At 42.2% G+C, this 12,276-nt stretch overlaps 1 pseudogene; it reads right to left on the reverse strand.

The window, feature by feature from the left end:
* Positions 1–2,033: 2,033 nt before the first annotated feature.
* Positions 2,034–2,782, reverse strand: LOC132424243 (ras-related protein Rap-1b-like; annotated as a pseudogene).
* Between the last annotated feature and the right edge of the window lie 9,494 nt (positions 2,783–12,276).

The raw sequence follows: 12,276 nt of genomic DNA on the forward strand, positions 1-12,276 counted from the left end.
AAAATCTCCAAAAAATAGCCAACCTGCTAACCCTTTGGCTAGCACACTGAATATGAGGTTTTTGGGAGGATAAGGAGGATAATTTAATTCATAGAGGTGGTGGTGGGTATGAAGTCTCTTTAGCTAAGATGGAACTACATCTCCCAGAATTCCCTTCCCTGCATGGTTCTGGGTTAGGGCTGCACTCACAGGAAAGGTGCAGGAGGCGTGAAAGTGTAAGTGACGTATTTCAGGGCAGGTGCAGCTACAGGCCACTCACTCACCAATCTCATGGCCCACCTTGGCTTTGGGCAGCCCCAGGCTCACAACTCTGTCCACTTCCCACTGGAGCTTCTCCTTAACTTTCTGAATCCTGGGCCAAGTTCATGAGCAGCGTTAGAGTGTAGTGTGCCAGCAGGTCACCCACATTGTTGAGGTTGGAGGTTTGGAGACATTGAGAGACTGCTGTGGGTTCCAGTTTGTCTTTGTGATTCTAGTTTGTCCTTTCTTGCCCCTGCTTCACGTTCATCTTCCCTTCTGGACTCCAGGCCTCAGTGACCTCAGGCCCAGCACAGACACAGGACAGCAGACTCACATACACTGCTCAACCAGCTCCCACAATTGCATGAGGTCTTGTCCCTGCAATAAATCCTTTATATCACTTACATGGTCCTACCTTTCTGCTTGAATCCTAACTAGTTACTGGAGGAAACGTCAGCAAACAACATGTAGAAGCTGAAATTCTTTTTTATTTTTTTTTTAATAAACGCAAGCTCTTGCACGGCAATCCAAATTTATTGAACTACTGATGCTAAGTTACACAAAATTGTACCACTTTTTTTTTTGTGTGGTACGCGGGCCTCTCACTAAGGCTTTTAGTTTACATTTGGCCACCTCAAAGTAGTTGTAACATTAGGTTGGTCAGTTTAAATACTGTGGCTACCTGTTGGATTAGACACACAATCTGTACACCCAAATGTTAATGCATACAAAGCAACAGGTATTGTTAAATAAAATAGCAATAATTACTGCAGCTTAGGCCTTGTGACCAATTACACATGATCAAAATTACTTCCCACATTCACCTCCACAGTACTCGTTCACCATTTAACATCTCAACCAAAACATTACACATGTGAAACAATCACTAACAGGCAAAAATACTAAACCTGTTTATTTGGTATTGCAAATACACTTATGCATGAGCAAGCAGGGGAGTCACAGTGAGAATCTCCAGCTGCAGAAGCCTGAACATTATTTACAAAAATTAAAAAATTATTTGAATATATACACTTCTTGTTGTAGACCCCCTCTGTACACACAACTATAAATGTTGTTCCCTATGTAAACAAAAGAAGAAACATATAATAAAAGATTTGAAAAGTCTGGACATTTTCTTCCCAACAGATATTAAAAGCAACGTCTTTAATCTAAGACATTTTTACTGAAAGGACTATCATATTTTAAAGACAAGATCACTATCTCCACAGTTCTTTTAATTAAAAAAACTGTATAGCTGTGTTAATCAAAGCGATTACAATACAAGGTAAGTGAGTAAAATACAATGATAATAACCTTGAATGTCTTAAAAAAAATTACAATAAACTACAAGTATCAAAGAAGCAAAGTTATCTGGAGTAGTCTATATAGGAGCTCTTTGGGCTTTCTTTTATTATGGTAAAATAGTGGTGCTTTTAGGATTTACATTATTATACTCTCCAATACAAAGTATGGGATGTGTTCACCATTTTCATACATATACAACATTGGTGGATGAAAAATGTCTCTTAGCAGTAATACTGGATTGTAGCCTCTGGTTTTACCAGCTGCATACTCTAGGACTATTATATAAGTAAAAAATCTCTCTTGTGATACTGGAAAGTGATTAGAATGTGCAAACTGATGTAGTAGCTTTCACCTGCCTCTTAAAGTGCTCCGCCACAGAAAATTTAACATGTTGGTAGGTTTAACAAAGTTGGAATGCTGGCACCATTGAAGTGAGCAACAGTTCTTCAGACCTGGCTCAGAGCTGCAATGCATTTATCAATAGTATATTAAAGCAGCTGACATGATGACATTTTGCGGTCCTTCCTAGGCACTGGAGTTTTTCTGTAAATTTGCTGCACTAGGTCATAAAAGATCTTATTAGCATTTATTTTATTTTGCAGAGGATTCTAAGACGGCATATTGTCTTGCTAGATGTTGACCTTGTTTCTTTCCTACAACTCTTTCATCTATAATCATTGGAACATCATCAGTGTCTTTAACTCGAAGAATCTGTTCTCTCAGACATTGTAAATCATTAAATGTGGACTCTGCTGTGATGGAATAAACTAATGTAACGCTCTGTCCGTTTTTCTTTTTCTTTTTTTTGTGGTACGAGGGCCTCTCACTGCTGTGGCCTCACCCCTTGCGGAGCACCGGCTCCGGACGCGCAGGCCAAGTGGCCATGGCCCACAGACCCAACCGCTCCGCGGAATGTGGGATCTTTCCGGACCAGGGCACGGACCCGTGTCCCCTGCATCGGCAGGCAGACTCTCAACAACTGCGCCACCAGGGAAGCCCTTTTTTTTTTGGCTTTGTCCGTCTTTCATGTACAAATCCCTCATTGCTGTAAATTGTTGCATTCCCGCAGTATCCCAGATTTCAAGCATACACTGTTGTGCATCTACTTCAGCTTGCTTTCTATAAAAATCTATATAGGATCATATTTTTCAACAAAAATTTCTTGAACAAATTGTACAGTCAGAGCAGATTTTTCAACTCCTCCCGAGCCAAGAACGACTAGCTTATACTCATGCATATTGCAAACTTGTAAAACCTAGTACCTCTTGTGCTGTCACCGGGTCCCTGCAGCCAGCGTCGCCTCCTGCTCCCTCCGGGTCGCCGCTCCCAGAGCCACGCGGTACTGCTGCTACTGCTGCCGCCGCAGATCCAGCTGGTTTACCGAAGATGAAATTCTTGGACCTGATCAAATTCTGCTTTGTAAAGCCCTTCACCTCAGTGGAGGGTAGTGGCATCCAGACTCAATCTCTCATTTTCTCTGGAGCGTCCCTGCAAGGTAGTGACTGGAAGAATAACTTCTGGCTTCCTTGGGGCCTCCCTGCACAATCTCACCCTTATTGCTCTCTCTTGATTCCACTACCTCAGTCCCCTGGTACTCACCACTGTCCAGCCATGCTGGTTCATGTTTCTTTAGAGTCCCTTTATATCTGAAATAAGACCAGTGTATAACAAATCATAATTTCTTATATATAGTTTTAATTTTTTTCTTGTTAAACTTTATTTAGAAGTAACTCTGAAAACTTCAGAGGTAAGAATTTCTCCTCTATGGTATAAGGGGAAGAATATGGAGCTAGCAGTCAACCCCAGCTCTGCTCCATCAGTCTGACCTATGAGCAAAGCCCTGAATCTCTTTAGATCTTCCAACCTTCATCTGTAGACAGAAAGAACCGAAATTGATGACCTCTCAAGACCTCTCTAACTTCAAACATTCTATACAGAATAAACTTCTAAACAATGCTCTAAATACACTAAGAGAAATTTCATCTTTAAAGGAACTGGAAGTAAATAGCTGTTTGTACATTTTCAAAGATATGTCAGACATAGCTGTGTTAAAGCTTTTTCTGGAATGAAGCTCAGAGCAAATTTAATCACTAATGATAAATTAACTCTAATTTTTAGCATACAGTTTACATAGTTTTTGATCTTTTATTTTGATAAGCTTGGTTTTCTTTTAAGTATCCTGCCTCGATACTATTTAGGAGTATGTGAAATATAAACTGTAAGGAGGTAATTAAAATATCCTAGTAGCTCTGAAGGAAAACTACTTCAGGTTAAAGCTCCTTTACTGTGTCACCTGGAAACAGCAAGTTAATGCATTATTTTAATATTACTGTGAAGAATACAGCTCTCAAAAGGCCCTGATTAACTTTTAGGAAGCAAATTAAGTTTGGGGAAAAAAGCAAGCATAAAGTTTTTGCTGATTTAACCTACTTCATATGGATTGAAATAGCTTCACTCTTTGTCTTACAATAATATTCTGCCATCGACCTGGATCCTCCACTCTACCTCACTTTGTGTGAGGGATGTTGGACACTAATTTCTATCTAGTCCCCTGAAGAAGGACCAGGGCTGAATGTCTCACTGTATCTCCAGTCTCTATGCCCAGGAACGACCAGATCCCTGCTCCAAAACCAAACCCAGGGGCCAAAGCTCTGCTCCCTATGGACAAGTAGCCCAGGTGTCAGCTGCCTCCCTTCTCCAAACTCCTTGCATTACCTGTGAGTCTATTTCTTGAGGACAAGGAAACGTAACTCTGAGGGTAAAACTAAGAGCCCAGAGAGCAGAGTCAAGGGCCACGGAATTAATATTCCCAGATAGTAGTATTGAGCCCTGATAAGAAACTAGTCAAATGTGCCTTGTTGGATTGCAGAATTGCTGGATTTCAGAATTTGAGAATTTCAGTGGCTGCTGTGTGCAACCTGTTTTCTCTCTTTTGGAATGGGAGTGTCAATTGCAGTTACCCCATGCCTATCCCACTACAGTGGGACAGATAATCTCTTCAGTTCACAGGTCTTCAGATTGAGAAGATTAGTACTCAAGGAGCCGGATTTGAGGAACCAGACCCAGGGAACCTCATTTGCACTTAGACCTTGAGGCTGAACCTAATTTCATAATGGGGTGAGACTTCTGTAGGGACTTGGGAGGAGTAAATATATTTTGCACATGGGAGGAATGTAAACAATTGTGGTCAGAGGATATTGTGTTTTAAAACATGACCCCAAATTTCTTTATCATTCCTCCCATGGAAAAGTGGTATCTGTGTCCCCGCTACATGATTCTGACCAGGGACTTGAAACTTCTAAAGGAGAGTAGAGGTATCCAGGAGAGTATGGCAGAAGTAATGATGTGTTACTCCCAAGGTTAGGTCAGAAAGGGATATGCAGCTTCCACCTGCTTCTCTTGGTATTCTTGCTTTTGGATCCCAGCCACCATGCTGTGAGGAAGCCCAAGCTGCCATATGGAAAGGTCACGTGTAGGTATTCAGGCCAACAGTCCCAGCTAAAGTCTAACTACAAGATGTGAGTGATCAAGTCTTTAAGTCATTCTAGCTCTAGCTGTCAAGTCATCCTCAGACTTCAAATCCTCCCAGCTGAGGCCCCAGACAATGTAGACAGAGACAAGCCATCTCCATCATGCTCCTTCCAAATTCCTGACACACAGAATTTGACACACACTTTGGGATGGTTTAATTTACTGCAGTACATAACTGGAACCACCTATCTATATTTGTAGTCACTGTTGTAGCTGCTGGGGTATTCCACCACTTCATGCTTCAAGCAGGACTGGAGTTTGCAGTGCCATTGGGTCCTGTTCCTTTCCTGTCTTGCTGACTATCTCCAACCACCATCACAACATATGTAGCTAAGATCCAGACCTTGTCCCTCCCCTTACTGGCTCTGATTTTACATGTTAAAATGCACTGCTTTATGGATGAAACCCACGATAGCACAGAAACACAATCATGAGTAACATGATTATGAGTAGGCAGTAAATAAGGCAAAGGAAGAGTCTAATAGTTGACACTTGGCAATATGGGATGATGGGCTGAGCCTGAGACTTCCGAATTTTTTGTTTTGTTTTTATGTATCCTGGCACTTATATTTAGAAAGTTACATTACATCTCCAGTTTCCATTTCATCCAGGACAAGGACCAATGACCAGTAGATGGTGAGTTTCTGGCAAATCACCAGCTTCACTTGACAGAACTCCACGCCAGATGCCATTGCCTCAGACTCCTCTAGACAAGCTAGGATTCCCCATGAGGGAAAGAGAGCAGCTAGTAGCAATACTTTCTCTCACTTTCAAATTTCCTTGTCAGCACCCACCATCCCTTCTACACAGTCTCAGTCTCCTTTGGGTCTGAGATATCAAGACTTCAAGGAAAGTGAGATGTTCTTCTCTCAAAATTGAATCTGGCACATAGCCCCTACACCAGTGCTATCAGCTCCTCTTACAGTAAGTAATACATGTCACACATGTACTACAAAGTCTTCAAAATAATGACAGCAATGCAAACAAGAAGACCTATGTTTGGGGGAGGTCTGCAGGATTAGATGAAATAACCACTAGATTCACTAGATTGCCAGCTGCTAAATGTGACAGCAACTCCTTCCCACTGGCCTGAGACCTTGGATAGCATATCATAGAACCAGGTAACAAGGCCTGTGGAGGGCAGTGTGGAAAACTGGGCAGCGGGTAGTGAGACTAAGAAGAAAAAGTGGAAATGGACAGATGGTGGATCCTGCAGCTGAGAGCTGATTCTTCAGTTTGACATGGTTGACCTATAGATTTCAAAGGGAACTCGGTAAAGGTCAAGTTGTTTGACCATAGACCAAACCCTTGCTCTCCATAAGGTCCAGAATTTTTATTTGCTTTGCTCTCACTACTGTTTCTTTACTTCCCAAGAACTTCAGAAGGAGCTTAGGCAGTTGGGGGAGGAAGAAAGTGGGAGATCAAAGAGAATTTAAGTCCTAGATCTAAACTTTGGGACCCTAAAATATTGTGTTATTTTTTTAAAAAAGTGCCACTTCCAGGAACCCAGTTCTGTAAATAGTTTTCAGAAGTGAAGAGACTCACAGAGATTGGCTGATGAAATTTTCATTTGCCTCTAGCAAATATAATTAGAGCTGTCCTGCCACCACCAATTTGCAACCATAAAACCAAAAGAAGAAAAAGAAGGAGTAAACAAGAACAACTCAGCACAGCTTCCAGGAACCACAACATTTCCCAACTAACCATCTTTAATCAGCCCCATCTTACCTCCTCCCACTGTGTCTCAATCTAATGTCATAATTCAACTGCAAATATACTTAATAGGAAACATCAATCCTAATCCTATTTGTTCTGGAATCACTCAAAAACCACCAAGGTTTGGTCAGAATAGAAAAGAAAAACAATGAAAACTACAACTTTGTGCACATAAACTACGCTCAAGGATTCTGTACATCCCCAACCGTTTCAGCCATACATGCTTCTAATGAGGAGAATCTAACTCCTTCTGGGCAGGCTGGCACCTGGCTTCTGGCCTGATGGTAATTATTAGGTCTCCCTGACATGGCTTTGACTCTAAGCCAGAGCTGTTCATTGGAAATGTAATGTGAACTGCAAATGTGAGCTCCATATAAAATTTTAGATTTTCCTACAGCCACATTTAAAAAGTAAAAGAAACAGGTGAAATTAATTTACATAATACATTTTAATCCTATATATGAAAAATATTGTCATTTCAATATTTAATCAATATGTGGCTAGTGTGCAGGTAAGCCTGTCCTTATTTTTGTTCCTTTCTGATAGGAAGTGACACTCCTGAGTTAAGAAAATGAAATGGGAACCCCTGTTCCCTGGAAGTAAGCTTGCCAGGTAAAATTTAAGACACGTAGTTAAATTTGAATTTCAGATAAACAATGAATACTTTTTTAGTATAAGTATGTCCCAAGTATTACATGGGACATACCTACACTACAAAAAATATTTCATTGTTTATTTGAAATTCAAATATTTCTATTTGGTAAATCTAGCAACCTGAAAGGCGTTATTAGAATTGAGTCCTTCTTCAGCTAAAAGAGAGTATGTAAGTGGTGAGTGAAGATACCTCTCTCTTATGAGAACCACAATTAAGGTAGTAGGCAGGGGACATGTCTTCAGGTGGCCAGTAGAGGTAGGAAGGGCCAAGATGTGTTCTACCTTGGCCCAGCATAGACAGGAAGGTACTGGCAATCCCACAAAAGAAGGAGGAAATGGAGAGAAAATATGACCAGTACTTGGGGCACTGGTGAAGGGGCACTGAGGTGAAGGGCTTTACAAATGGAGAGAAAATATGACCAGTACTTGGGGCAACAGAAGATGATGGAACACAAGGAAGTCAGAGGCAGGTGTGCTGGGAGAGTCCTTGTGCTCAGGGTGAGAAGCACCCTTATCAAGGATGAGTAATGAGGGCACCTGCTAGGAATGTACACAGGCTGAGCAGCAGGTGGTGCTGACTCACCACCTACTCCTCTCTACCCTGTTTTCTTCTCTTTCCATGAATTTGACAAAATATCTGTGATCCCATATGGATATACCGTTTGCAAGATGTTGATCTTAATGTGGCATCTGCTGCTTTCCAATTTGCTATGGATTTTCTTTAATAAAAAAGTCTTTTATTTTCATTTTATGTGCTAAGAGCTCTAAAAATAGGTGAGGAGAGAAACACTGAGGTTGTTCAATTTATTCCTTTGTATGCTACGTGAGAGGGGTGAAATATGCCCCCCCAAAATTCCTAGAAATTCTAAAAGGGTAACCCGGTTAAAGCTAAGGGGCATAGGGATTACAGAACTTTGGGGGTGATATGTTTTCAATTGCTAGGTGTTGAGCACTTATAAAACTCAGAGTTAAGATTCAGAGTGTCTAATACAGTAGATTGGGGCTGGGTCTCGAAAATTTGCATTTCTAACCATTTCTCGGGTGATGCTAACACTGCTGGTCCAGGGACCACACTTTAAGAACCATTGCCTTAGACAATGAGAGAGTCTCCACAGGGATTTAAATAATACCTGTTGAGACTTTTTGTTTTCTCATTAGTTAGAGACCAAAAGAATATAAACTGCATCAGCAGTGGTCCTGCAGAGCCAGTGGTCTCTGCTGCTGCTGTTGATGGTGCAGCTGAATTATGTGGGTTTTCACATCATGAGTCAGATGGTTTAATTGAAGCTCTGGAGGTTGGAGGAGGAAGTGTCTAAAAGGTGATCCTTTGCAATCCAAACCAGATGCTTACCACTCCTGGTCACATCTGCTCTTTCTGCCCTATGTCGTTCATTGTGCTTCCTTCTAATCAGCCCTAAATTTCCCTAGTCTATCCCGCTGCCTCAGCGTACAGCCAGTCCTACCCTGGGTCAGAGGAAGGTTATCTTCCTTAGCCAATATTCAAGATGATTGGCATCCAAAAATTTGCTTCTGGGTATAGGAAGCCTTCCATGCTCTTTTCCTGAGCATGGTGGTTAGAGGACCCACTTGGTAGTGACATCTTCCATTCCCTTGTTACATTTTTGTCTAGAAGGAGAGAGCCCATCAGTCCCAGACAAATGTGGAAGATGGAACTCTACATAAGGCCACTAACAATGAGACAGTGAGATTTTCAGCACTTACAAAAACATTTCCTTCTTCTAACCTCTCCTGAGCCTATCCACTTCCTTCCCAGTAGGCTTCTGGGATGCAAGCCTATTCTCACTTTCTCTTTAAGAATTTCGTCCTCTTAGAACTGTCTCCAAGACTTCCTGTCAACCCAGGTCCCCCATGTCCATCCATTTTTAATTTAAGAACTTAATAACTAAGTTAAATGGAGTTATAAGGGATGTCCAAGATCAAACATAAAGAAACCACAGAGAAGCAGGGGGAAAAGGCCTACACAAGGTCACACCAGCTTGGAAAAGGAAGTCACACCTGTCCACCAAGATGATTGGACTCAATGTGAGCTTCCTGATTCCTTGGAATGGAGACCCCAAGAAGAAAGAGAAGTCTTCAAAAAGAGACAAGACTGGTTTCCCCCCTTCCTGGTAGGGAAGGCTCTGTGACCCGTCCTGGCCACTGCGGTGTCTTCTGCTGAGACTTCTGATTTCCTTGCTGAGGCTTTCCATTTTTCATCTGTTTCAAGTGTGTTCATGGGCAGTTGCTAGTTGGAGCTTTTTTTTTTTTTTTTTTTTTGCTTCAAAATCTTTGTTAGGGGAGACCTTCAAGATGGCTGAAGCGTAAGACGTGGAGATCAACTTCCTCCCCACAAATACATCTGAAATACATCTATATATGGAACAACTCCTAAAGAACACCTACTGAATGCTGGCAGAACACCTCAGACTTCCCAAAAGGCAAGAAACACCCCACGGACCTGGGTAGGCCAAAAGAAAAAACAGAGACAAAAGAATAGGGATGGGACCTGCACCAGGGGGAGGGACCTGTGAAGGAGGAAAAGTTTCCACACACTAGGAAGCCCCTTCATTGGCGGAGATGGGGGTGGCAAGGGGGAAGCTTTGGAGCCACAGAGGAGAGCGCAGCAACAGGGGTGCAGAGGGCAAAGTGGAGAGATTGCCTCACAGAGGATCAGTGCCGACTAGGACTCACCGGCCCAAGAGGCTTGTCTGTTCACCTGCCGGGGCGGGTGGGGGGTGGGAATTGAGGCTCAAGCTTCGGAGGTCAGATCCCAGGGAGAGGACTAGGGTTGGCTGCAGGAACACAGCCTGAAGTAGACTAGTAGCCACAGCTAACCGGGAGGGAGACCGGGAAAACCTCTGACCTGCCTAAGAAGGAAGAGATCATTGTTTCGGGATGCGTGTGGAAAGGGGATTCAGAGCACCGCCTAAATGACCTCCAGAGATAGGCATGAGCCGTGGCTATCAGCGCGGACACCAGTGACAGGTATGAAATGCTAAGTCTGCTGCTGCAGCCACCAAGAAGCCTGTGTGCAAGCATAGGTCACTATCCACACCTCCCCTCCTGGGAGCCTGTGCAGCGCAACACTGTGGGACAATGACAGTTTCTCCAGGAGAACACACTGTGTGCCTCAGGCTGTTGCAATGTCACGCTGGCCTCTGCTGCCACAGGCTCGCCCTGCAGTCCGTAACAATCCCTCCCCCTGGCCTGAGTGAGCCAGAGCCCCCTAATCAGCTGCCACTTTAACCCCGTCCTGTCTGATCGAAGAACAGAGACCCTTAGGTGACCTACACACAGAGGCTAGGCCAAATCAAGAACTGAGCTCTGCAAACAAAGGAGAGAAAGGGAAATCTCTCCCAGCAGTCTCAGGAGCAGCAGATTAAATTTTCAAAATCAACTTGATTTACCCTGCATCAGTGGAATACCTGAATAGACAATGAATGAATCATCCGAAAACCGAGGCAATGGACTTTGGGAGCAACAACATATATATATTATTCCTTTATCTCTTTCTGTAAGTGTGTATGTATATGCTTCTTTGGGTGATTTTGTCTGTATAGCTTTGCTTTTACCATTTGTCCTAGGGTGCCGTCTGTCCTTTTTTTTTTTTTTTTTCAGTATAGTTACTAACACTTCTTATCATTGGTGGATTTGTTTTTTGGTTTGGTTGCTCCCTTCTTTCCTTCTTTCCTTTTTAAAAATTTTAAAAATTACTTTAAAATTTTTTTATTTTTAATAATTATTTTTATTTTCTATTTTAATAACTTTATTTTATATATATATATATTTTTTCCCCTTTTATTCTGAGCCATGTGGCAGACAGGGCCTTAGTGCTCTGGCCAGGTGTCAGGCCTGTGTCTCTGAGGTGGGATAGCCAGGTTCAGGACATCGGTCCACGAGAGACCTCCCAGCTCCACGTAATTATCAAATGACATAAACATCCCAGAGATCTTAATCTGAATGCCAAGACCCAGCTCCACTCAACGACCAGCAAGCTACAGTGCTGAACACCCTATGCCAAACAACTAGCAAGACAGGAACACAAACGGACCCATTAGCAGAGAGGCTGCCTAAAATCATGATAAGGTTACAGAAATCCTATAACACACCACCAGACGCAGACCTAACCACAAGAAAAGCAAGATCCAGCCTCATCCATCAGAACACAGGCAGTACTCCCCTCAACCAGGAAGCCTACACAACCCACTGAGCCAACCTTAGCCATTGCAGGCAGACACCAAAAACAATGGGAACTATGAACTGGCAGCCTGTGAAAAGGAGACCCCAAACACAGTAAGATAAGCAAAATGAGAAGACAGAGAAACACACAGCACATGAAGGAGCAAGGTAAACACCCACCAGACCAAACAAATGAAGAGGAAATAAGCAATCTACCTAAAAAGAATTCAGAATAATGATAGTAAAGATGATCCAAAATCTTAGAAATAGAATGGAGAAAATACAAGAAACGTTAAACAAGGACCTAAAAGGACAAAAAAGCAAACAAACAATGATGAACAACACAGCAAATGAAATTTAAAATTCTCTGGAAAGAAAAAAAAAAGCAAGAATAAAAATAGAAAAAAAAATTCTCTAGAAGGAATCAATAGAATAACTGAGGCCAAAGAATGGATAAGTGACTTGGAAGATAAAATAGTGGAAATAACTACCACAGAGCAGAATAAAGAAAAAAGATGAAAATAATTGAGGACAGTCTCAGCGACCTCTGGGACAATATTAAAAGCACCAACATTTGAAATATAGGGGTCCCAGAAGAAGAAGAGGAAAAGAAGGGACTGAGAAAATATTTGAAGAGATTATAGTTGAAAA

This window comes from Delphinus delphis, chromosome 4, assembly GCF_949987515.2.
Source record: "Delphinus delphis chromosome 4, mDelDel1.2, whole genome shotgun sequence".
Classification (NCBI taxonomy): domain Eukaryota; kingdom Metazoa; phylum Chordata; class Mammalia; order Artiodactyla; family Delphinidae; genus Delphinus; species Delphinus delphis.